Source organism: Acomys minous (assembly GCF_964271855.1).
Source record: "Acomys minous genome assembly, chromosome: 7".
NCBI lineage: Eukaryota > Metazoa > Chordata > Mammalia > Rodentia > Muridae > Acomys > Acomys minous.
The window spans coordinates 57,711,960-57,735,910 of NC_140488.1; positions in this window are offsets into that span (position 1 = coordinate 57,711,960).

Below are 23,951 nucleotides of genomic sequence, written 5' to 3' on the forward strand. Positions count from 1 at the left end.
AAGATGAAGACCTATGATTAGCATATATGTCCCTAACAGTTAACAACAGTTCTTAGCCAAACATACTTAAGGAGATCCATGTCCCTCTAATCTGCCTCAGTACTTTCATGAAATGTGTAATGTCCAGTAATTCATTAAATTTTCTTCCCTACTTCCTCTGGAGATTCCATTAACATTTTACTTTTACAGTTCAAAACTGTTATATTTCACTGAGGTTGTATTAAATTTCCTTCCTTTTTCTTTTCTTCCTTTTATAATTTCATTGCTATGTATCGATGTTCACTAATATGTCTTTTGAATGACTGATTTGTCGTCCCAAATCTTTTATTTAGACAATGCTGCTTTTATCAGCAGCAAATCACTTTTGGTGTTTAAAAATTATGCCTCAATGGCTATACATAACATATGAATCCCTTACAAGTGAAATCTTTCATAAGTGCCCTTTATTAAACATCTGGAATACAATCATGCTAATAGAATAATTTTGTTATTTGAGTCATTGATGTGTTGAAATTAATAGACATTTTACATGTCTTGTAATTTTTGTTTTAATGTAAGACATTGTGAGTTATTTTTCCTTCCAGAATAGGTAGTATTTAATTTTTATTGCCGTGAGGAGTTTTGGGACATATTCTGCTCCAATTAAATAATGAAATAATCTTTAGCATAGCAGGTAGACTCAGAAACAGCAGAGGAAAACAGGGTTTAAAAAGTCTTTATTAAAAAGGAAAAAAAACACATTAAATACAGAAAGATGCATGGAGAGTGAGAAAAACCATGTAGTAAAGATAGGAGATTCAGGAAGAAGAAGACCATTCTATAAGAGGGTTAGGAAGAGGGTAAACAGTTTTCATACCCAGGGATGGGTCTCTTTCCTCTCTAATTTGGGACTGTTTAATTTAGAAAAATAAAGGAAGCTGGTAGGCTCATAGTTTTGGGTAAGTAGCTTCAGGTCTAGCCTTGAGAGTGTAGATGAATTTTAATCCAGCAAGATGGCTCCTTTAGAAAGGCATTGCATCCAAAGGCTTTCTAGGTCTACGTGACCTGGCTGGAATGAAAACATGCTCTGGATTACAGAATGATCTGGCTGGAACACAGACACAACCTTAGTACACCTTTAATCCTAAACAGTGAAGTTAAGTTTAATTTATAGAAGTAAGCAGCTATGTTGAGGGGTACACAACATGACAAATCAAAGAAAGAATTGACAGAATGAATCAGAGATACAAAATTCTCAACTATCTTAAGAACAGGGCAGGAAAGAGTGGCTACTTATCAGCAGCACAAAAGGTGGCAGTGGGAGAAGGAGAAGCAGGTTACCAAGAGCTGATTACCAGGATGGTTTTACAGAGACAAGCTGCAGAGAGAATAAACTAGATACAGGTGAGACAGAAGGAGCCAGACGATGAGAATGAGCCAGAAGAATAAAGCATATTTCTATAATTAGTTTGAATTCAGGCAGAGAAATTCAGTTAGATGTCAAGAGAAACCAGTTTGAATCAGTCAATTGGGGAGAAGTTTACACCAGAACAGATAGTTGAACCAGCCAGCACGAGTACACAAAGAGCTAGAAATTCATGGGAATAGCTCTCATCTCATCTCTTTATCTGAGGAAATGAAAATAACATTTACATGATCATATGTGTCCAGACTGGTGAGTCAACTGGAATAGGAACTTTGCTTGTGGGAGAAAAAATATGACACAGGTCTTTGTCTCACATTAGGATGGTGGGAATGAATCTGGAATTTTGCCATATGCATTTATATATCTGTGACCACATTCTTTATCTTGTTGTCAGGATCTGTCTAGTTCCTAGTTTCTCATACATTTATATTCCTATAAATATTATTGAATTTTAGTCTGGATTAGATTTAACCATTGAAACACATTTTTTCTTTTTTTGTCATATTTCTAATCTCAAGAGTATACTTATGTATACATACTGTGAGGTAATATGTGTTCCAAATACCAGAAATGTCTCTTCTTAATTATTTAATTAATTTTCAATGAATTGCAAGTTTTTTGTGCTAGCTGATAGAAACAGGAACAATACCATGCTTTGTAGGAAATGCTCACTTTTCTTGATTATCCTTGTATTTCTAGCCTTTCCATTATTCTGCTTTGCAAATATTAATTCCTTTGGCTTTCATTTGTATACATTACCTCCAATTTTTAGTAGCTGCTGGTGTCTGTGTTGTACCTCTCTAACAGACAGATTCTAATCTTTCTTAATGTAGTGAAGTAGAAGTACAATTTTCACTGGTTCTGTATAGACTAATGTTTACCTAATGTCCAGTGTATTATATGTCTTTCTTTTTGCCTTGTTTCTGTCCATTTTAGTAGCTGTAGCATGAATTTAATATTTGACATTTTATTGAGTTTTAAATAAATTCTTTGCAGATGTCCTTTAAAGTTTCTTGTTTAATTTTCTTAAATAATTTAACCAATATTCATTTAGCATTTGCAAGTGAAATAGTGATAGAATTTTCTGTTTTTCTTAGTCTTTAACAAGTAATCCAAATGATATTTTTACCATTTGGCCCCTACAAAGGTATTATTCAACCCAAATCAGCCAGAAGAAACCTTAAGAAAACAACACTCCATTTCCCTTGTGGGGATTGGATAGGTTTTTGGTTGCTTTCTTGGGTGATAGATGTATATTTTCATTGAGAGCTGTTTATAAGTTATTATTCGTCTTATTCAGAGAGAAAACAAGGATGGACTCAAGGTTGTTTTTCCTTTCCTTTATCTTTCATTCTTAGCTTTGGAAATAGGGGTTTGAAACAAAGAAGGGGGTATATAAAAATATACAGGTATTATAGGACAAAACTTAGATTAGTGAATCTATTCCTCAAGGCTTTAATTAAGGCCTTAATTGTTACTCACAAGGTTATTTTTCATTTACTGATACATAATTTTTGTATATAGATGCAAAATAAATTTAATTTTAGATACATTGGTATAGAATTCAAATTTAAGATTATTCTTCACATACATTATATGTATTTTTATTCTAATATGTGGTATTGTACCCATACAACTAAATTATAATAAAAGATTTATTTCCAATACTTTGAAACTGTTATTGCAGGCATTTAGGATAAGTAAGTTATACAAGTTAATGGTTAGTTGATCAAATCATGGTCAAAGGAAAAAGAAAGGTGAATTAATGATCCTCTGGAGGTATAGTTACAAAGACTGGATATACGTAGTTGGAACAAAGGATAAAGGGATACATATGAGAGAAACATAAACAAATATTGAGTTATTATTTCCAGATGCTATAAAATATAATAATCCCACTAGCATTATAAAGTAAATATTATCATTCAAATGTCATAAAAAATAAGGCAGTCAGTAGTGGAATCTGATAAATTACCTAAGATGACACAATAACAAATTGAGTTGGTTTAAAATAGTTAAATAATGAAAACAAAACTCATCACATTTCAGAGTTTGAAATTTGGTTCACTTGATACACTTTTCAAAGTAATAACAAGATCACTGATTTCCAATCACAGAGTGTAGAATATGATAAATAATTCATTGTTGTATAGAAAGAATTTAGAGTCTTCTTTTTAAATATCTCTAAGGCAGGTAATCTACAATCTTGTACTTTACAAACATTTGACTTGCTTTTCAAAAAGTAATATGACTTCTAGCTATTCTCTACACTTAATCTCATAGGATATGAAGAATTGCAAGTAATAAGATAAAATAAGTCAATCTAGACTTGAGAATTATGACCCTAGCAGCTGCAGAGTAGAGGGGTTATATCAGTATTAGAAAATACTGAAAACAAGTTAGAAGTTTACTGCTGTATTTCAAACCAAAAGTTATGGGGGCTTCAATGGAGGCATCACCTGAAGCATTGTTTTAGTTCAATAGATTTCCAGTTATCAGTAACAGGACAGAGTTCTGCTATGTCCTACGATCATAGAGCTCCTACGGAAGCTTGTTTTGGAGTTCTGAATATGATGATGATGATGATGACAATGATGACGATGATGACGATGATAATAATAATAATAATAATAATAATAATAATAATAATAATAATAATAATAATAATAACTACAGAAGCTATAGAGATAGCTCAATGTTTATATGTACTTGCTGATTTTGCAGATAACCAGGGTTACATTTGCAGTACCCATATAGTGGCTCACAGCTGTCTGTAATTCCAGTTCCAGGGTATCTGCCACTGATTTCTGGCTTCTCAAGGTACTAGAAAAGTATGTAATGCACAGCAATGAATGCGGGTAAAAAAAGAAACTGTGTAATATAAAATAATAAAAAGTAACAATAAATAAATGTGGAGGGAGCTTTAGAATGGTTTAATGGACCTAGAGAGAAAACTGAATTTTGAAAACACCACTTTGTGAAAACACAAAGTTGAAAACTGGAGGCTTCTATAAGGAGAGAAATACAAAGAGTGTAAATAGAGAACATTGTACTTTTAGCAGAGTACAAGTGAAAAGATACACGTTTATAGTAAGGTGGTAATAGCAGCACCAAAATGGAGCCATATATATAATGCCTTTATCATTAGTAGTTTTTATTGAAAAGGCCACAAAATATTTTTCTTTCAAGAGTGATGTGGAACTTGTACATAAATTAATGCTCCATTTTTTAAGGGCAAATAATTTTAATATCATTTACTTTGAGCTAGTATTTATCTGTGAGTTGCTTTATATTACATAGAACTCATATTGTGTCTAAGCTAAAAAAGAGTAGGAACTACTGTAAGTTTACCATTTTTGTTTGTGGCTAGAGAGGAGTAGCTAATAGCATTTGTTATTTGTTTATCTTTTAATGAGTTAGATTTGTGCTATGAAGAAACTAATTGTATTTATTGTTAGAAATTTACATTTTATTTCTATGTATGGTTTGAAGTCCCTGTCATTGGTTATTTTTTATCCCTGCAGTAGCTATAAGTACCTATGGACCTTCATCAGTAATCAAAAGGCCAGTGCCTGTTTATTTTTAATATAGCAATGGAAAGTGAGTACTTTATAAAAACTTGGTTAATACATACTAGAATGTTGGAAATCTGTTTCCAAATTACATTTTAAAATTGTATCTACCAAGGTGTCACTATCAAGCACACCATTTGTTTGAGAGATGTTATATTGATATGTTTATGTCTTAAGTGTTACATAGGAAGCAGAAGAGTAGATAGAGCCGTTCCATCCCCTTTTTTCCTATATAGCATCCCCTATCACTTCCACTTAAAAAGAATGAGCCAAAGTATATTGATCTTACATCACATTAACTTATATGGGCTCAATAGTTCACATGCCTTTCCACATTTGATTTTTTTGTTTGTTTGTTTGAATGCAGCCACGGTGACATGGAAAACAATAATGGGTGTAAATTATATGTGTATTTTTCTTTTTCATAGAAACATGAAAATGTAAAACATGTATCAGCATACCTCTCAATTTAAACTCCTTTGGACAGGGGGCAATGGGATACAGAGAGAGAGAGAGAGAGAGAGAGAGAGAGAGAGAGAGAGAGAGAGAGAGAGAGAGAGGAGACTCATAGTTAATCTTCAGTAAACAATGAGTTACACTCTAATGTGGCTCTGATATTCTGTTCAATAACCGCCTCATTTACATAGGAATTTTATCATGGGCAAATTAAATTTTCATATATTAAAGACACTCTAATTTGTGCACTTTATTTTATGTGCCCTCATTTAGCAACTTACAAGTTCATTCTCATTTACTCTTAATGCAATTTTTATTTTCCCATATTTTATAAGGTATTAGAAGCTTAAAGTTTGAATATTATGGATAACCTTTTTCCCAAAGAAACTTGGGGAAGCTCTTATTTTCACCCTCCTTAAATATCTGTTTTGAGACAGAAAATCTTAGAATAGCATGAGCACTACTCATGTGATGGCTGGGTGAGGTATGCTATAGAAAAGGGGCAGCTATCAAATAGTTAGTGAGGTACAAACATTTTCAGTTGAAAGAACAATCATTACAAATTGTAGCTGTGTAAGTGAAATAACAGAGTAGTGTCTGCCTGTCATGAAATATCTGTAAAATTCACAAATACTGCTGTTTCACTCTCCAGGAGCTAATAGAGATTTTATTTGTAACAGCATACACATTTCTTTTTATGCCATAGATTGTGAAAAATCATGTTTACAGTTTCTTAGTTTTAATACAGCAATGTGCTCTTATCTCAAAAATAAATGAGGTTAAAGTTATTTTTTTTGTTGTTATTTTTGTTGAACAAAATCTCTCTAAATGGTGTGTGTTAAGGATTGAATAGCTGCAGGGATTATATATAATAGGATAACCAACTTTTCTCACACCAGGATCCTTTCATTTTCTGTTTTAGAGTGATGTGACTGAGAATCCTAACTATATGAAAGGTGTTAGGTGGTGGCAAAAGTTGCTGCTTTCAGTGTTATTTTCTACAGGCAATTCCTACATAGTTGCTTTTTATTAACAGATCATATTCCTGGGGAAACATTACTTTTTTTCCAGTCTTTGAAAGGACTGCTTGACTTCCAGTGGCTTTATGTTCACCAAGTAGCAGTAAGGTTTTTGAATTAGCCACGTCTAAACACACAAGAGAATATACAGATATAGATGAAGGAGTTTTCCTGAATCTCTAGCCAGACTTTCTTCTTCACATACACAAAACTTGATAAGATGGAAGCCTCTTGTTTCTTTCATCGAGAAGCTTTGTAGCCATGCCTGCTATGAAATGCCAAGAAAATGGTGAAATAACTCAATAATAATGTAGAAATTTAACATTTAAAAATTGATATACATGAATGGTGGTATCATATTTCAGAGTGCTATATTCTTAACACTTGGGACACAAGTATAATTGCCACAGGTTTGAGCTCTTCATGACCTGGCTACACAAAATGTTTTAGGTCAGATACATGAAGTGTGGGATCCTATCTCCAAAAATAAGTCATATATATTTTAAAGTATAAAATTTAGTCTTAGTTCAACTTTGGCAAGGCAAGATGATATTACTAATCCTCCCATAGATATATATCACTTGTGCACTAATCTAGGCCTTTCTGTTTCTGTTACTGAAATTTATCTTTATTCTGTGGTGGCCTACTCAGATGTAGGGAGTTATTTAAATTCTCTTGTTCATGCTTATATTTGATTTGTGACTGAGTATGTGTTCAATTTTGGAGAAAATTCCATGAGGTGCTGAGAAGGTGTATTCTTAAGTGTTCAGATAAAATGTTCTGTAGATATCTTAGGTACATTTGTTTTATAATGTCTGTTAGCTCAATTATTTCTCGATTTATTTTCTATCTTGATTATCTGTCCAATGGTGAGAATAGGGTATTGAAGTCTCCCACTATTAGTGTATGGGATTTGAGCTTAAGTAATGTTTCTTTTACAAATGTGGGTGACCTTGCATTTGGGGCATTGATGTTCAGAATTGAGAAATCATCTTGTTGGAGTTTTTCCTTTGATGAGTATAAAGTTTCCTTCACAACCCTTTTAATTTATTTTGCTGGCAGTCTATTTTGATAGCTGTTAGAATGGTCCCCCTTGGTTATAGACCTAGGGTAGGTGAATAGGGTGAAAGTGGGCAGGAGGGAGGAATGGGAGGATGCAAGTGATGGGATAACAATTGAGATGTAATCTGAATGAATTAATAAAACAAACTTTAAAAAAATTATAACTCAAAAATAGAATGGCTATACCAACTTGCTTCATGGATCCATTTGCTTGGAAAATCACTTTGCAACACTTTACTCTGAGGTAATGTCTATTTTTGACAGTAATGTAGGATTTTTTTCTATGCAGTAGAATATGGATCTTATTTTTCCATTCATTCAGTTAATCTGTCTTTTTGTTAGAAAATTGAATGTATTGATATATAGAGATATTAGTGACAATTATTTTTAATTCCTGTTTTTTGGTTTGGTGATGGTCGTGGTTTTGGTGGTAGTGGTAGTGTGTTTTGCTGGTGTGACATTGTTTCCTGTGTAATTGGTATAATTGTTGTAATTAAGCTCATTGAGTTGTAGTTTTGTTAAATAGTATCTTCTATTGAATTGGATTTATAGAGAGATATTGCTTAAATTTGGCTTCATGTTGGAATATCTTATTTTCTCCCTTTATGATGATTGAAAGTTTTGTTGGGTATAGTAGTTTGTCTGGCATATCTATTCTTTTAGAGTCTATAGGACATCTGTCCAGGCCCTTCTAGATTTTAGAGTCTCCACTGAGATATTTGGTGTTATTCTAATATGTCTGCCTTAACATATTACTTAGACTTTTGCCCTTGCAACTGTTAGTATTCTTTCTTTGTGCTGTATGTTTAGTTTTTTGATATTATGTGATGAGCAGACTTTCTTTTCTGGTACAATCTAATTGGTATTCTGTAAGATTCTTCCATCTTTATAGGCATCTCCTTTAAATTAGGAAAATTTTCTTTCTGGATTTTGTTGAAAATATTTTCTAGACCTTTGATTTGGAATTGTTCTATTTCTATTATTCTTAGGTTTAGACTTTACATGATGTCCCAGAATTCTTTGTGACAGGATATTTTTAGAGTTACCATTTTCTTTGTCCAATGTATCTTTTTCTTTTATTCTATCATCAGTGCCTGAGAGACTTTCTTCCATGTCTTGTATTTTGTCAATGATGCTTGCATCTATAGTTCTGTTCACCATCAAGCCACAAAACCTACAAGCCACAACCTATCCTGACTGTAAGATATGCTTGAATAATGGTAGCTCAGAGCTTGTGGCAGTGGCCAACCAATGACTGGTATAAATTAAAGTCTAAGCCACTAAAGGGAGCCCATGCTTATCACTGTCTGGATGGCCAGGATCATACTAATCTGGGCCCATTGGGGCGTAAGTCTCTGTAAAGAGAATGAATGAACATCCCAAGAGCAACCATATGGAGGACTTAGGCCACCCATACATATGTAATAGAAGTACAGTTTTGTCTTCATGTAGGGCCTTTAACAGCATAACTAGGAGCTGTCTCTGACTCTGTTGCCTGTCTTTTCTTTCCTTTCCCCTAATTAGAATGCATGGTCTAGCCCCAATGGAAGACACAGCCAGTCTTACTACAACTTGATATGCCATGGAGGGTTGATATCACTGGGAGGTCTCCACCTCTCTGAGAAGAACAGGAGAGTGCCATAGAGAGAGGGGAGGGGAGGAAAGGGAGGAATAAAGGACTTGGAGGAGAGGATAGCAGGTAAGTTCCATTAGGTATGTTAATTAATTAATTAATTAAAAAGGAGCTAGATGCCTCAGAGACCTAAGCTAGAACCAAATCGGACTGAAGAAAGGGCATTCAATGAAATGATTCCTAATGATATTCTGCTATACTTATAGATCAGTCTCTACCCTAATCATCATCAAAGAGGCTCTTTTCAGCAGGTGATGGGAGTAGATTGAGAGACCCACAATGTCAAAGAAGAAGGGGAAGAAGGACTGTATGAGCTAAATGGGTCAGGGACAACGAGATAATACTATCTACATTATCAACTAAGCAGGGTTCATAAAAGCTCACAGATACTGAAGTGGCAGTAACTGAGCCTGCATGGATCTATGATAGGTCCTCTATATACATGCTGTGGTTAGTGAGCTTGGAGTTTTATGTTGGACTTCTACCTGTAGGAGTGAAGCACCTCTGACTCTTTTCCCTTGTTGCGGGATCCTTTTCCTCCTACTAAGTTCCCTTGTTTGTCTTTGATATGAGAGTTTATGCCTAGTCTTACTAAGTTTTGTTATGCTGTTTGGTTGATATCACTGAGAAGAATGCCTTTTTTCCAAAGAAAAATTGAAGAGTAATATATAAGGGGAGTGATGTGGTTTTATTGCATGATAGAAAAATAAAGAAAAAATTAATCCATATTTTTTGAGTTATTAACATTATTTACTCAAATTGATAATACTCACCTAAAACCAATATTACCCTCAAAAACCACTGCAGCATAAAATTATGTTTTTAGCACTTAATAATGTCCTATACTAATTTGTATACAATATTGTTGTATTGTCATTATGCAATAATTTTTTAGCCAACATGAAGCACATATAGATCTTGACTTGGAGCCTAACACAGTATCTACTTTTCATTGTGTGTCATAATCCATCATCATCAGTTTTCCTCTTTGTATTGTTATCTGAAATATCCTAAATATACACATCAAGTATTGTGTTAAGTAAATTAACTACATATTTAAGTCTACTGAGCAGTGGTTGACATATGATAATAGTTTTAATATGGTAATTGCCTTGGTATTATAATGAAATTGACCTTCTAGGATGTCAACTTAAGGAGTCAATGCTACCCCTTAAGTGAATATTCTTAATTTTTATTTCTTACTTGTTGGGGAAAATGTCATAGCTAAACAGGTAGTAGACTATGTTTTATCAGTTATGTGTGAATGGCAATTTTGGCACTTACATTTAATGGCTGTGTAACATTATCCTGTGCTGTATTTCTTAGCATCATTTCATCACAAAAAGTTCCTGTAAAGATTAGATGAATGAAGAAATTTAAAATATCACAATTCTTGGCACATAGAAAATATATTTCAAAATGTCAAAATCATCAAAATGGTAGCAGTAAGCTATTTTTGTCTAAATAACTAAAATGTAAAGCAAAATTAATAACATAGACTTATGATACAATAGTTCCAAAAGGGAATACTGGTTTTAGGTAAATAGCCTTTCTTATTAATGGTAAATAGCAGTGTTATTTTATGGAATTTAGGCTATCACAGCAAAGGCTGCCTTCTTGTCTTCATGGACCATTCTTCTTTCCTATATAGGATACATATATTTATGGGAGGCTCAGACATAATACCAGAAATGTAATTCTGTCTGCTGTTATTGAACTTTAGGTAAAGGCTCCTGGCTTATAAACCTGATAGAAAGAAGAATTATTAAGGAGTAAGTACCTAGGGTGGGGCTTACTATTGGTTTTTCCCCTGCCCCTAGCAATAAAAACTAGATGTTCTATGTGAAGTTGGGGTTCAAATTTTACAATTCAAGTTGTCATTCTAATGCTAAACTATATCACAACCTTGGACAATTTAATTGATGAAAACATATAAAAATCAAGGAGGAAACAAAAATCGAGATAAATTGTATATTAGGTAGAGCCTGGTGATATATAGCTTTAAATATGAGGTGAAATTGATGTGGAATAAAAGTATTGGAATTTAGGTATCACCTGGATAACTAAGTTTCATCTTCAATTATTACAGAAAATAATTACCAGCTAAAATGCAAAGTAATAAATCTGACAATTCAGATTGGAAAGCACACAGGAACCCAACATTTAAGGGTAATTCTTAGATCTCTTCAGTTCTGAGGCTAATAGGACAACATAAGTGGTATATTTAAAGGGCAAAAATCAAAGACTGAGCAGATACAATTACAGATTTGAAGGTCTGCTTTTTGGTCTCATTCGTCATGAGAATCATCTAAAGAAGAAATTTATATAAAATCATTGATACACTTTAAAACCTCATTATAATAATTAAGAGTGATGCTATTCTATTATTCTACCCTATTAAGACTATTTTGGGTAGGTTGTCACTTAAGTAACTATATTATTATTAGTGTTTTTGTCTAAGATTCTGATATAAATATTACAATGACTAGAAAGAAAGCAAATATTACTGATACACATAGAAAGAGATTTTTAGTGAACATAAATAATTGGTCTGGTATGAGTGGTTTATCATAAAACTGAAGTTTTGCAAAGCTGAAACAGTGGCAAAATTGTATTCAAGACAATAACATAGACAAAATTCCCAGTCACATAAAATTGAGCTATAATCAAAACAAAGAAGATTCATAGCTGATACAATTTTTCAGAGTATAGATGTGTTTCTGTCTTAGTACTGGAGCTCAAGTCATATTTGCATATAAAATAAGTGTATACTTCTTAATGAACTATCTTTAATTCATAAGGCAGCTACTAAAGTTAGAAATATAAGAACCACTTTAAATTATTTATTCAAAATATTTTCATTTCATTATAGTTTAAATAAAAATACTTATATAATTTATATATAATTATTTATATAAGAAAATACTCTTTATTATAATTAAAATATTTTAACCAATATTTGATAAGATGTACTGCATTATAACTATCCTATTCCTCTTTTAAATTTCCTGAAAAACGTATTTTCTGTATAGACTTCAGTGTTCTATGTTTAATCAGGAAGGAGGTTCTATATAAATCAGGAATTCTACTTCATTACAGATGGAGAATTAGTTTCTAGGTTTACCTGCTCATCTCATGAACTAAAAGAGTAGATAAAGTGTTCAAGGCATTGAGTATTAGGAAGCAGAGAAAAATGATTATTGACACAAATAAATGAAAATGAGATGAGACCTATAGTTGTTTCATAATACTGCTTTCAATGAGTTTCCAGTTTGTGTTACAGAGAACAGTGACCCATTGTCCACTGTGATTGACTTGATGAGAGCAGGAAAGAATAATATACCTTGAGGTTGTATGACAGAAGAGAAAGGAGTTGTTGATGTATATATATATATATATATATATACATACATACATAGTACTGGAGATATTGTTTAAGTCTACTCTGAGAATACAAATTAAGACATGCATATGAAGAAGGTACTGCTCTACGAAAGAATTATCAGTAACTGAGAAATATACCCCAGACACTCACATCAGGAGAAGACTAAATATTCCTTTCACTCATGCTAGAACGTCATTTCATTTATAGAGCACCACAAAGAATACCAAGAATCTTCTTGTCTCAGTAAAGGGAAATAATCACAGCTATTTCACATTTCCCTATTTTACCTTGATGTTATCCATCAAATCTTAAAAACAAAACCATAAGGAATAATATTCATTATATGTAACCTAATGCAACTAAGAACAAATCTGAAGAATATTCATAGAAATCTAATAGCATACAGCATCAACAGAAACCATTAGAAACTAATACAAACCTTTATTCTTATGTCCTGACATCCAACTAAAAAATGACAAAGCAAGGAAAGCTAGGTACATAAAACCTATAATAAGGAAAAGACTGAAATTGATCTGAAACAGCTAGATATTTGAAAAAGGTTTAAAAACATAAAATAATTTTTATCCTATATCTAATGAATAAAAAATAAAATGGTAAGACACACAAAGTATTGAATGCCTGAAATAAAGTCTACTAATGTGAATAATTACAAAGAAGACATTTCATGTTAAAATTTAGTGATGTTAAAGACACAATGATGAAAAGTATTTAGAAGAAACATTATTCAGAACTTTTAAAATGTAAGTATCTATGTGGTAGAGAGACATATCAGGCCATAAAAGTATAAATATGATATGAGTGCCTTTAAAAACAGGAGAAAATGAGAGGCTGAATTGAAATTTAATACATAATCATGTAAAATATCCACATACAATGATACCAATTGAATTCATTTGGTAACCTGTCATAAAAAAATTGCCAGCTCAGTCCACATGGCTTAAACAACAGAAATTTATTTTCTCATGGTTGGATGCCAGAAATCAGACATGAAGGTATTGTCGGATTGTATTTTTTTCTTAAGATCTCTCATGGATTGCAGATGACCTCTATTTATTGTAATGTCAGATGATATTTTCTCTGTATGTGTATATCTCTTTAGCATTTTTTTGTCACAATTTGCTCTTCTTTTAAAGACTACAGTGAAACTGGATTAAAGGCCATTGTCAGAGCTTCCTTTTAAAATATTTATGTGTCCTTAAGCCCTACTAAAATACGATTTCAGAAGTATACTATTCAGCACATTGCAACTAATATGTGATAGATATGGTAGTATAAACTTCAGACAAATGAAAAATGAAGAAAATTAAACCTAGGCAAATAATAGTTATAGTGGTTATTAAAAAAAAATCTGGTTTCTTTGAAGAAGTAAATAACAAATCACATATTTTTTATTCTAGGCAAGGAGAACAAAAGAGCATTGTGTGAAAAGGTCAGTAAATCATGGCAGAGGGGGGGTCTGTATACCCAGAGATAATTAATCTAGAGTGGGAAGGAAATAATGGCATTTTAAAAGGAAAGGGTGTTGAAAACAATTTTTTTAGCAGTGCATGTAGACCAGAAAAAAGTGAGAGGTCTGCTGTGCTGAAAGGTAGAGATACCACAGAAAAATATGGATCTGCCAACAGATATGAAGAACACTGACACTAGAAAGTAGGAGGGTCAGTGTATGAATTATTTTATTATTTCATATATTTTCAAAAGTTAATATGCTGTTTAAACAAAAGCAAATCTATTGTAGTATGAAATGAACAATATAAATAAAAATAAAACATTAGATGAAAATATTGAATTCACCAGTAGGAAAACCAAAAAATTGCAATAATATTAGAATATATATATAATATCCCTTGTAATTAAATGGCAATATATTAAAGTGTATATTATACTTTTATGTAAACCACTAGATACTGAAAATATGATTACATTTTATTTGAAAAAAAGAAAAAATAATAAATTATTCATTTTAAGTATGGAGAGGAAAATATAATAGAAATGGAAAAATAATGAAAAATAGTAAGCATATGAGTTTAAATACAACCACATCTGTTAATGTATATGACAATTGTCCAAATATGAGTCACTTTAACAAAATAAAAATCCTCAGTGTAATCTATTTTCAACAAACCTAATTTTATGGTATGATATAAATACTATAAAAATGCATAGAAATAGTATGTTGTTCATGCTTGTTTTATAATTAGTCTATCAGATAAGATACACTTCCAGGTTTCTTCTTTGCTAATGTTGTTCCTATGTATGGTTATATGCACTCCATATTATTTAGAGAAAGCTTGACATCTACTATTTAAATTAAAGACAAAGAATGTCATAAAAGATAAAGAATGAAATATTATTTCATGCATTTATGATGGGCTAATAAATGTGGTGCTTGTGTGGAGAAAGAGAGCTGTGTACATCATTCATGGGTTTATATATTGATGTAGTTATCATGAAAAACAATATGCATATTTGTATTGAAATTTAAAATAGAATTACATGACCAAATAACAACTCTTTTAGTTTATTGAAGTGTTATTCACAATGATTTCACTATTTTAAAAATAAAAATTATATGAATATGGATATACATCTACATTGTTCTAGTTTAATTTCTTTTCTTGGTTTTGTTTGGCTTGTTGTATTGGGTTTGGGTTTGTCCTTTGAGAAAGAACAAAAAAGTTGGATAAATAAAAGGAAAAGGAAAAGATTTATAAGGAATAGAGGAGATGAAAAATATAATTATATCTTAGAATTCTTTTAGGTAATAATTAAAAATTGTAGGCATTCTCACACATTATAACATGCCTATTTCCTTAGCCCTGAATATATCTATGTAAATTAATTTAATTCTTTACTGAATTAACTTGGTTGTATTATATGTATATGTATATATATATGTATGTATAATTACTTTCCACATATATAATGTCACAATATATATAATCCTCATACTCTTACTTTCTATATGGATAATGTCATAGTACATATTGTCTTTATACTCTTACTTTTTGCGTATGCAATGTAATATCACCCACTTTTAAAATAATAAAAAATAATGATTTGCCACAATATTGAAGAACCAAGTCAATTGTTATGCTAAATAAAATTAACCAGTAACAAAATATAAACACTGCATTATTGCATGTATTTTGAATTTTTTTTAATGTCAACTATACTGAGATATATAATAAACTCATTTTTAAGAGAAAGTCACAAAAACAGTTTAGTTGCTAGGGAATACTATATTCATTTGATATGTTTCCACCAAATGGTGCTGAACAATCACTTATCAGCATACAAAGCAAAGAAACATATAACCCATACCTCCTACCATAATGGGTAAAAGATCTAAAATGGAAACATGATAAACTAAGCTGAATTAAAATTATGAACTTAAATAACTCATGAAATAGTTAAGACAATAAAAAGAAATAGACATCATATACTGAGATTAAAACTTCTTGAAATCATCTATAGGTAATGGACTTGACATAAGAAAATAAGGAAGGAATGAAAGAAGGAATAAAGAAAGGAAGGTAGGAAAGAAGGAAGGAAGGAAGTAAAGAAAGAAGAAAGGGGGGCTGGAGAGATGGCTCAGAGATTAAGAGCACTCTGTCTGCTTTCCCAAAGGTCCTGAGTTCAATTCCCAGCAACCACATGGTGGCTCACAACCATCTGTAGTGAACTCTGGTGCCCTCTTCCAGCCTGCAGGTGTACGCATAGGCAGAGCATGGTATGCATAATAGTAAATTAAAAAACAAAAACAAAAAAAGAAGAAAGGAAGGAAGAGCAAAGAAACCAACTCGTAAAATGGTTGAATAGTTAGACTAGATAATTTTTTTAAATATACTGATGGAAACTAAACACATAATAATTCTTCACTAATCACATGAAAATAAATGAGATAAAAATGAGAAACACTACTATTACAGTGACAAATAATACAATTCAATCTTGAAAAATTGGGAGGTGACTAAATATCTCAATCTGTTTTGCTGGCCATGAAAACTGATCTAAACTCTCTGAAAATTATTTGGCAATTTCTTAATGTATCAATGATTGTTACTAATGACTGACTATGAAATACACAGGTTATTTACTCAAAATGAATTAAAGTACTGTTAGTTTAAAATATTTATAAATGCTTATTATGTTTTATTTTAATTATATAAATTGGAAAATATTATATATATATAATTTATGATGATACAAATACAATATGTATCTGTATAAAAGCATATATTGATATTGAGAACAACATGGATTTCATTCCAAATCATTTTGCTTGATGAAAAAAATGAAAGACAGTTCTATATATACAAAGCTCTAAAATAATAAAATTTATTAAAACAAAGTCTAGGAAGCAAGTTGGTGGCTTCTAGAGGTGGAGACCTAATCTGGAAAGAAAGCAATAGTGCTATTGGGAAAAAATTGTGGAATAATGACTAAACAACCCCAAAATATTTATTGCCATTATAGATTTGTGAATACAGACACACCAATTTTTTCCAATTATATACTTGATATAGGTATTATAGGTATGTAGGTATTATATGACATAATCAACTCAGTAAAGATGTGAAATAATTTGCATAGATATGTGTAGGACCAGTGATATTTTCAAATGTTAATGTCCACACACAATACCTGTAAATTTGCTATAATTTAAAACAGTTTTTAAACATATTTTTCCTTTCCATCAAGTCCTTCCAGATCGTCTTCCTCTGCTTACTGATCTTTCAGTTTTTTCACAAAACTCAAACAAAAATAGAACAGAGCCTCTAAAACCAAATAAAACAACACCCAAAAAAGAAAACATCAAACACCAAGCTGTTACCAAATAAAGGCACATTTGTGTTTGTGGAGAGTCAACTTTAGTCTTGATAAGAGCTGTTTGGTGATTCCCACGGAAACCCTTTGGCCAATAACTCAATTAGATGTAATCCAATCCCCCTAGTGGAAGCTTCATTTGATGACAAGAGATGACTAGTTGGGGTTCTATCTCCCCCATTGTCTTATGACTTCATTTTGAGTATCTCCGTATAAGTACATATTTTAGGAAGTTTCTACTGTATTATATTTCCATGCTACCCAACAAATGCTCCCTATTTTTAGCTGTCTTTTCTTGTATTAGCTCCCACTGTCACATCTCCTATTCCCTCCACTCCCTTTCCTACTTGATCCTCCAATTTTAATGACACTATCTATTCAAAGCTAACTATTCTATTTCTGTTTCCTAACAAGATCTATGTGTTCCCTCTAGTCCCTCACTCTATACCTATGCCCTGTGGTTCTATGGATTATGGCTTGATACAACTAATATTAACATATGATATTAATCACATTTCTGATCTGTGATACTTCACTGCTTAACTATGTTCATTGATGCTCTATTTATAATATTCAGAGATTAGAAACAACTTAAATGTCCCTCAACAGAAGAATTGATAAAGAAGAGACTTGATACCCTATGAGCATATACATGGGGAAGAAGTCCCCCTCATTCACAGTCATAGGGGAGGGGAGTAAGGGGAAAATGGGAGGGAGGGAGAAATGGGAGGATACAAGGGATGGGATAACAATTGAGATGTAATAGGAATAGATTAATAAAATATATTTTTAAAAAACACAAAAAAGAAAATGTGGTACATTTAGATAATAGAGACTTACTAATCTATGAAAATGGCAATACAAAATTTGCCAAAAAAATGGATGGAACCAGAACACCTGCAATTTTATCCCCAGAAGTTTAACTTTAAAAATGCTGAGCATGATGGCACACACTTTTTTGACATGGTAGTGTAATTATATTTCTTCAGTCTCTTCCTTCCCTCCAAACTTTTGCATATATCTCCCCTAACTCTATTTCAAATTCATGACATCATTTTTACTATTATTGTATGTATAAATATATATTACATGCACATGCACTTCTAGAAATAGCATGTTCACCTTGTATAATATTGCTCATATATGATTATAGGACTGACCGTTTGACTCTGGGTGTCCAATTGATGTGCTTTTCCATGGTGAAGAACACCTCTTCAGTTCTCAGCTTTCCTCAGTGCTCAGGAGGAAGAAATGAGGCTGATCTCTATGGTCATTGACCAGACTGCCTAAGCTTTTGGCTAGTTTTTACTTGAATGAGAGACATTATCTCAGAGAGTAAAAAATATAGAAAACAACTAATAAAATAGTATACCCAAGGCTGGCGTCTGGTTTCCAAATGTGAAAATACCACACACACACACACACACACACACACACACACACACACACCGAGAGAGAGAGAGAGAAGAGAGAGAGAGAGAGAGAGAGAGAGAGAGAGAGAGAGAGAGAGAGAGAGAGAGAGAGACTACAAAGACAATGGGAGGACATGTACAGGATTAAATACATGGAAAGTTACAAACCTACAATAATGAATGATTGCGGTATCAGAATTAATCTCATCATAAAATTACTAATCATGGCATATGCTTTTAATCCCAGCACTCAGGAGGCAGAGGCAAGTGAATCACTTCGAGTTCAAGGCCAACCTGGTCTACAAAGTGAGACAGGCAGTGCTATCTCACAGAGAAACTCTTTCTTGAACCTCTCCAAAAATGATACCTGTATGTGAGTAACTGTCTAAATTTTTGCTATTCAAAATATTCTGTAAGATCTTTATGAATTAACAGCCACTCTCTTCTCTCATGCTATAACATATTTGAAAAATCAGAACATATTGTTCTAATTAATTTTATTTTAAAGGTCTACACAATTTAATAAATTAATTATTTCAAAAGTCATTATCTGGATAGATATATTACTTGTTATGACAGTCTATATTAGTCATTTAAAACACCAAGCAAAAGATGACAATATGTTTAAAGAAATAAAACAAACTAATATTAATTTGTTCGCCTTTGAAGTATATTCTCATCATTACTACCCTAATTTGGGAGACAGTATTTTTCACATCATTTACCCTTCACATGTACACTTAAGTAATATAAAAAAGGATGAGGTATTTATAGTCATTCTCTTCCTGAAAACATTATGTAAAGCTTAGATTCTACTTGATTTAAAGTTTTACTTTACAGTCAAATATTATGTATGAAATAATATAACAGCTACTTGACATGTATATAATTCTGTAAATTTCCATAAACTTTTGGCTCATAAAAAGGTAGAAAAGCACTCTGCCCCATCTACCAGACTATTACATGATTTTTTTTCAATTGGTAGTCATGATGGACTGTTTTGTTAGGTAGTCCTCTACAAAATATTTGATGAAAATATTCATGCATGCTATACTTTCCACTCATAATGGACCTCATAGTCATCACAATAATATGATGCCATAAATAATGACTTGGAAAAACTCTGTATGATTTTTCAGTGCCAGCAATTTTAAATAAAAAATGTTTGAGTGTCTACTAGTAACAGGTACATGTACAATTAAGTTAGACATTTTTCATATTGTGGATAATATTTTGGATGGCAAAGGAGGATTACCAGTCTTTAAATCAGTAGCTATAGAAACCTGTGGCATCTGAAGATTATAGGAATCCAGGTGATAAGTCTCTGCCACCATGCTTTTATGACATGACAAATATACACCACTCATTTTTAAAGGAGGCAATGTCTTCAAGGACCAAGGGAATCATTCTTACACAGAAAAATAATGTTACACTAGTTAGAGATTATCTTAGGACCACAGTGCAATATTTCTCTGGCATTAAAATTTCAATTTAGGGGTGAAAATGTGTAAGAAATGTATTTTTAAAAAACACAGTGAATTGCAACAAATGACTTTAAGAAGATGATTTTATTGTGGAAAATCCAGTTTACTGGGTAAGAAATGAGGACTTAGCATGTATACATGAGTATTCCTCTTTGGATTATATGGTGGAATTTGGCTGTCATTTTTATGGTTATGTAGAAGTGACTAAGCTGTGAGGGAAAGAAAACTACTAGAATCTGTAACCTTAAGGCCATGGATAAAAACTGTACCTACCAGAATAATGGGTAAGAGGGGAGGACATCCTATTGAAACTTTAGGTGTGAGAAGCCTGGGAGAAAGAGGAAATGGAAGGATCCAGTGGGTCCTGGAAAACTACAGGCGAGTCTGGGCCCTGGGGTCCTCCGCAAACTGTGGCAACAGCCAAGGAAAAAATAGGCAGTAAAAACCTTGAACCCCTACCCGGACTAGCCGATGGACATTCTCCACTGTTGAGTGGAGAAGAAGATCTAACTCTCACACAAACTCTGGTGCCCCATATTTGATCATGTCCCTTGGATGGAGATGCCTGGTGGCACTCAGAGGAAAGATAATAGGTCACCAAGGAGAGACTTGATACCGTATGAGCATATTCAGGGGGAGGAGATCCCCCTCAGACACAGACATAGGGGAGGGGAGTAGGGGGGGGAAGTGGGAGGAAGGGAGGGATGGGAGGATACATGGGATGGGCTAACAACTGAGATGTAATATGTATAAATTAATAAAAATGTATTAAAAAAGAAAAAAAAAAGAAAAAAAAATAAAATAAAATAAAAGGGATAGTAATCCTGCAAGATGAAAAAAAAATGTATTTTTAAAAAACACAGTGAATTGCAACAAATGACTTTAAGAAGATGATTTTATTGTGGAAAATTCAGTTTACTGGGTAAGAAATGAGGACTTAGCATGTATACATGAGTATTCCTCTTTGGATTATATGGTGGAATTTGGCTGTCATTTTTATGGTTATGTAGAAGTGACTAAGCTGTGAGGGAAAGAAAACTACTAGAATCTGTAACCTTAAGGCCATGGATAAATAACCTTTCCTTCTTTTAGTCTCTGCCACATCGTTCTCTGAAATAAAGTTTGAACTAATTTGGCCTATTGGTGTCACAAGGCTTTTTAAATCTTTGTCTCATATGGTATCAGAATTAACTGACACGAATCCTAGCAGTAAAATAAGTTCTATGACAACAAGAAAATATTAGGGAATGCTTAAAAAAATTTTACATTGCAATGTCAGTTTCAAAGACTTTTATTTTTTAAGTTAATTTACATTATAGGATATTGACCAAGTAGTATTGACAGTCTCTATTATTTGCTTAGAAATTTGAGTAGGCTTATTAATGAGTCAGCCTTTCTTTAAAAATTTTGCTATGGTACAATTATTGATTTGGCCCAAAATGATTAATCTATATAAATGCCCCCCCCCAGGTTCTTTCATTGTATACAACTGTCTCTCATTAAAAAAACTAGAATAGAAATGCACAGAAAAAAATAAATAGGGTGAGGTGGAATCATTAAATTTATTTTTAGGACATATTACTGATAAGTAAACAATAGTTACTAAATATAAGGACTACAAAGAACAAAAATAGGGTTTTTCCAGGGTTTGAAGGAATGGCTTCAAAGAGCAAGGCAGCGTTCACAGTTTGTCCAAGGAAATGGCAATATTTAAACACACAGAAAACTATTTTAAATGTACTGGAGTGCAATCTTTAAGTTATCTCTGATCATTATATTCTAGAAATAAAATGCAGAAAAAGCAGCAAAATTCAAGGTTAGTACAACCCACATTATTAAAGATGATCAGTATAGGTTTATAACTTGAAGTTTTTAGCACATTATTCCCATTTCTCTACTTCTTGTAATTTTTCCTTATTATTATACTCACCACATAAAAGTAAACCCAGAAAAATATAAATGCAATCTTATCCACTTCACTATGTATTAACAGCTGTTTTCAAATGCTTAACCTAAAGACATTTACACATTCCAAATTCTCATAGGCGCTGCATGGTATCTTATCTCCTAGATTCAGTCAGGATAAACAATTTTTATTCTATAATTCAAATACAATAAAATTGATTAAAATATTTCTAACAAAAATACAAATCTTACTATTATGAAACTATGATGGCTTAAGGGCTGAAGCATTTAAAGCAGTGCTTTATTTGAATGGAGATGTGCTATATTTTGAATTATATAATTCAAAATTATATGTATAGAAAAATACTGAATTTATTGAATTGTAATTTTTGAAGTATAAATATATTTTTACCATGTTTTACTATATACATATATAATGGTAGTTTTGTATAATGGTTTCACTTATCCTCTTAGCATGTAGAAAGCTAGAGGTAAGAGGAACAGAGGTCACTGTGGATTACCTATGAAGATCATTTCTGAAAAAAAGTAAAACTCCAATTCTTTGTAATATTAAAGTTAGACAAACTAAAAAAGCTTTTCTACATTTTTGTTAGGGCCTGGAGGTAGTTAAATAGCTCAGGCTGGCCTCATATTCACTGTGGAGATCAGGCTGGCTTTGAACTCACTATTATCTTGCTTCTACCTCCAGAGTAATAAGATTACAAGTGCCCAACAATATGACCACAGGTATTTCCATTTTAATTTTTTCAGTTGGTGTGATATATCCATTTACTAAGAAAATATTAGAAATGTAATTTTCTGTGTGAACAAATACTATAAAATTGTCAAATATGAGACTAATGAAATGTGAAAATTAAGTCTTAGATTTTAATATCACATCAAAGAATTACAATTGTACTGTGCTCTGAGAAAAAGAAAACATAGGCATCATGTTTTACCGTACAAGATTACAAACAGGAAAAGAATTATCTAAGTACTGACAGCTATTGATACAAAATTTAGAGGCAACTTAGGAGCCTGTGAAATTTATAGATAACAAGTGCTTAGTTCTCTGGTGCTCTTAGACACTTTAAATTTACTTCTTCCTTGTCACACCAACATCTGAAATGTTAAATTTGTGTCTAGTGTTACATCATGATAAATAAGAGTTAGTCATCCTCTCTGCATTTTTATTTCTTTATGGAAATTATTCATATCTACAATTAATCTTCATTTCTTAGCTTGTGCATTTGCAATTTTGCCTACATATTAATATTTATTTTCAATTCCAAAATCAATACTTGTGACATTTTCACTCATTTATAGACATATGCAGAATTGCAAAATATTTTATTCAACTAATGTATATGGTCATTTAAGGTTCAAAAAGTTAACCATCTCCTCCTTGTTTTAAACATTATAATAAAAACAAATGACTTTTCCTCATTCTTTTAGTGTATTGTTTTGTTGGTGGTCCTAAGCATATTGTTGGACTGGATGTTTACTATAGATACCATAATTTAAAATGTCTAGTGTCCCTTGTGTGAGACATGCCTTATGGAAATATTTGTCTTAGAAGAGGTTCATTTAGGCATAAGTTCTAGTGTTGTTACCCAAGAACTTAATGTTGATGAATCAGCAATATAAGTTAAAATAGGCATCTTAAAGCACAAATATCAATAAAATATGTCCATGTCTTGAAAAGTGATGAAAATGTGAGCAGAAGCTTTTAAGCATGTGAACCTATAAATCATTAACAAATAATAG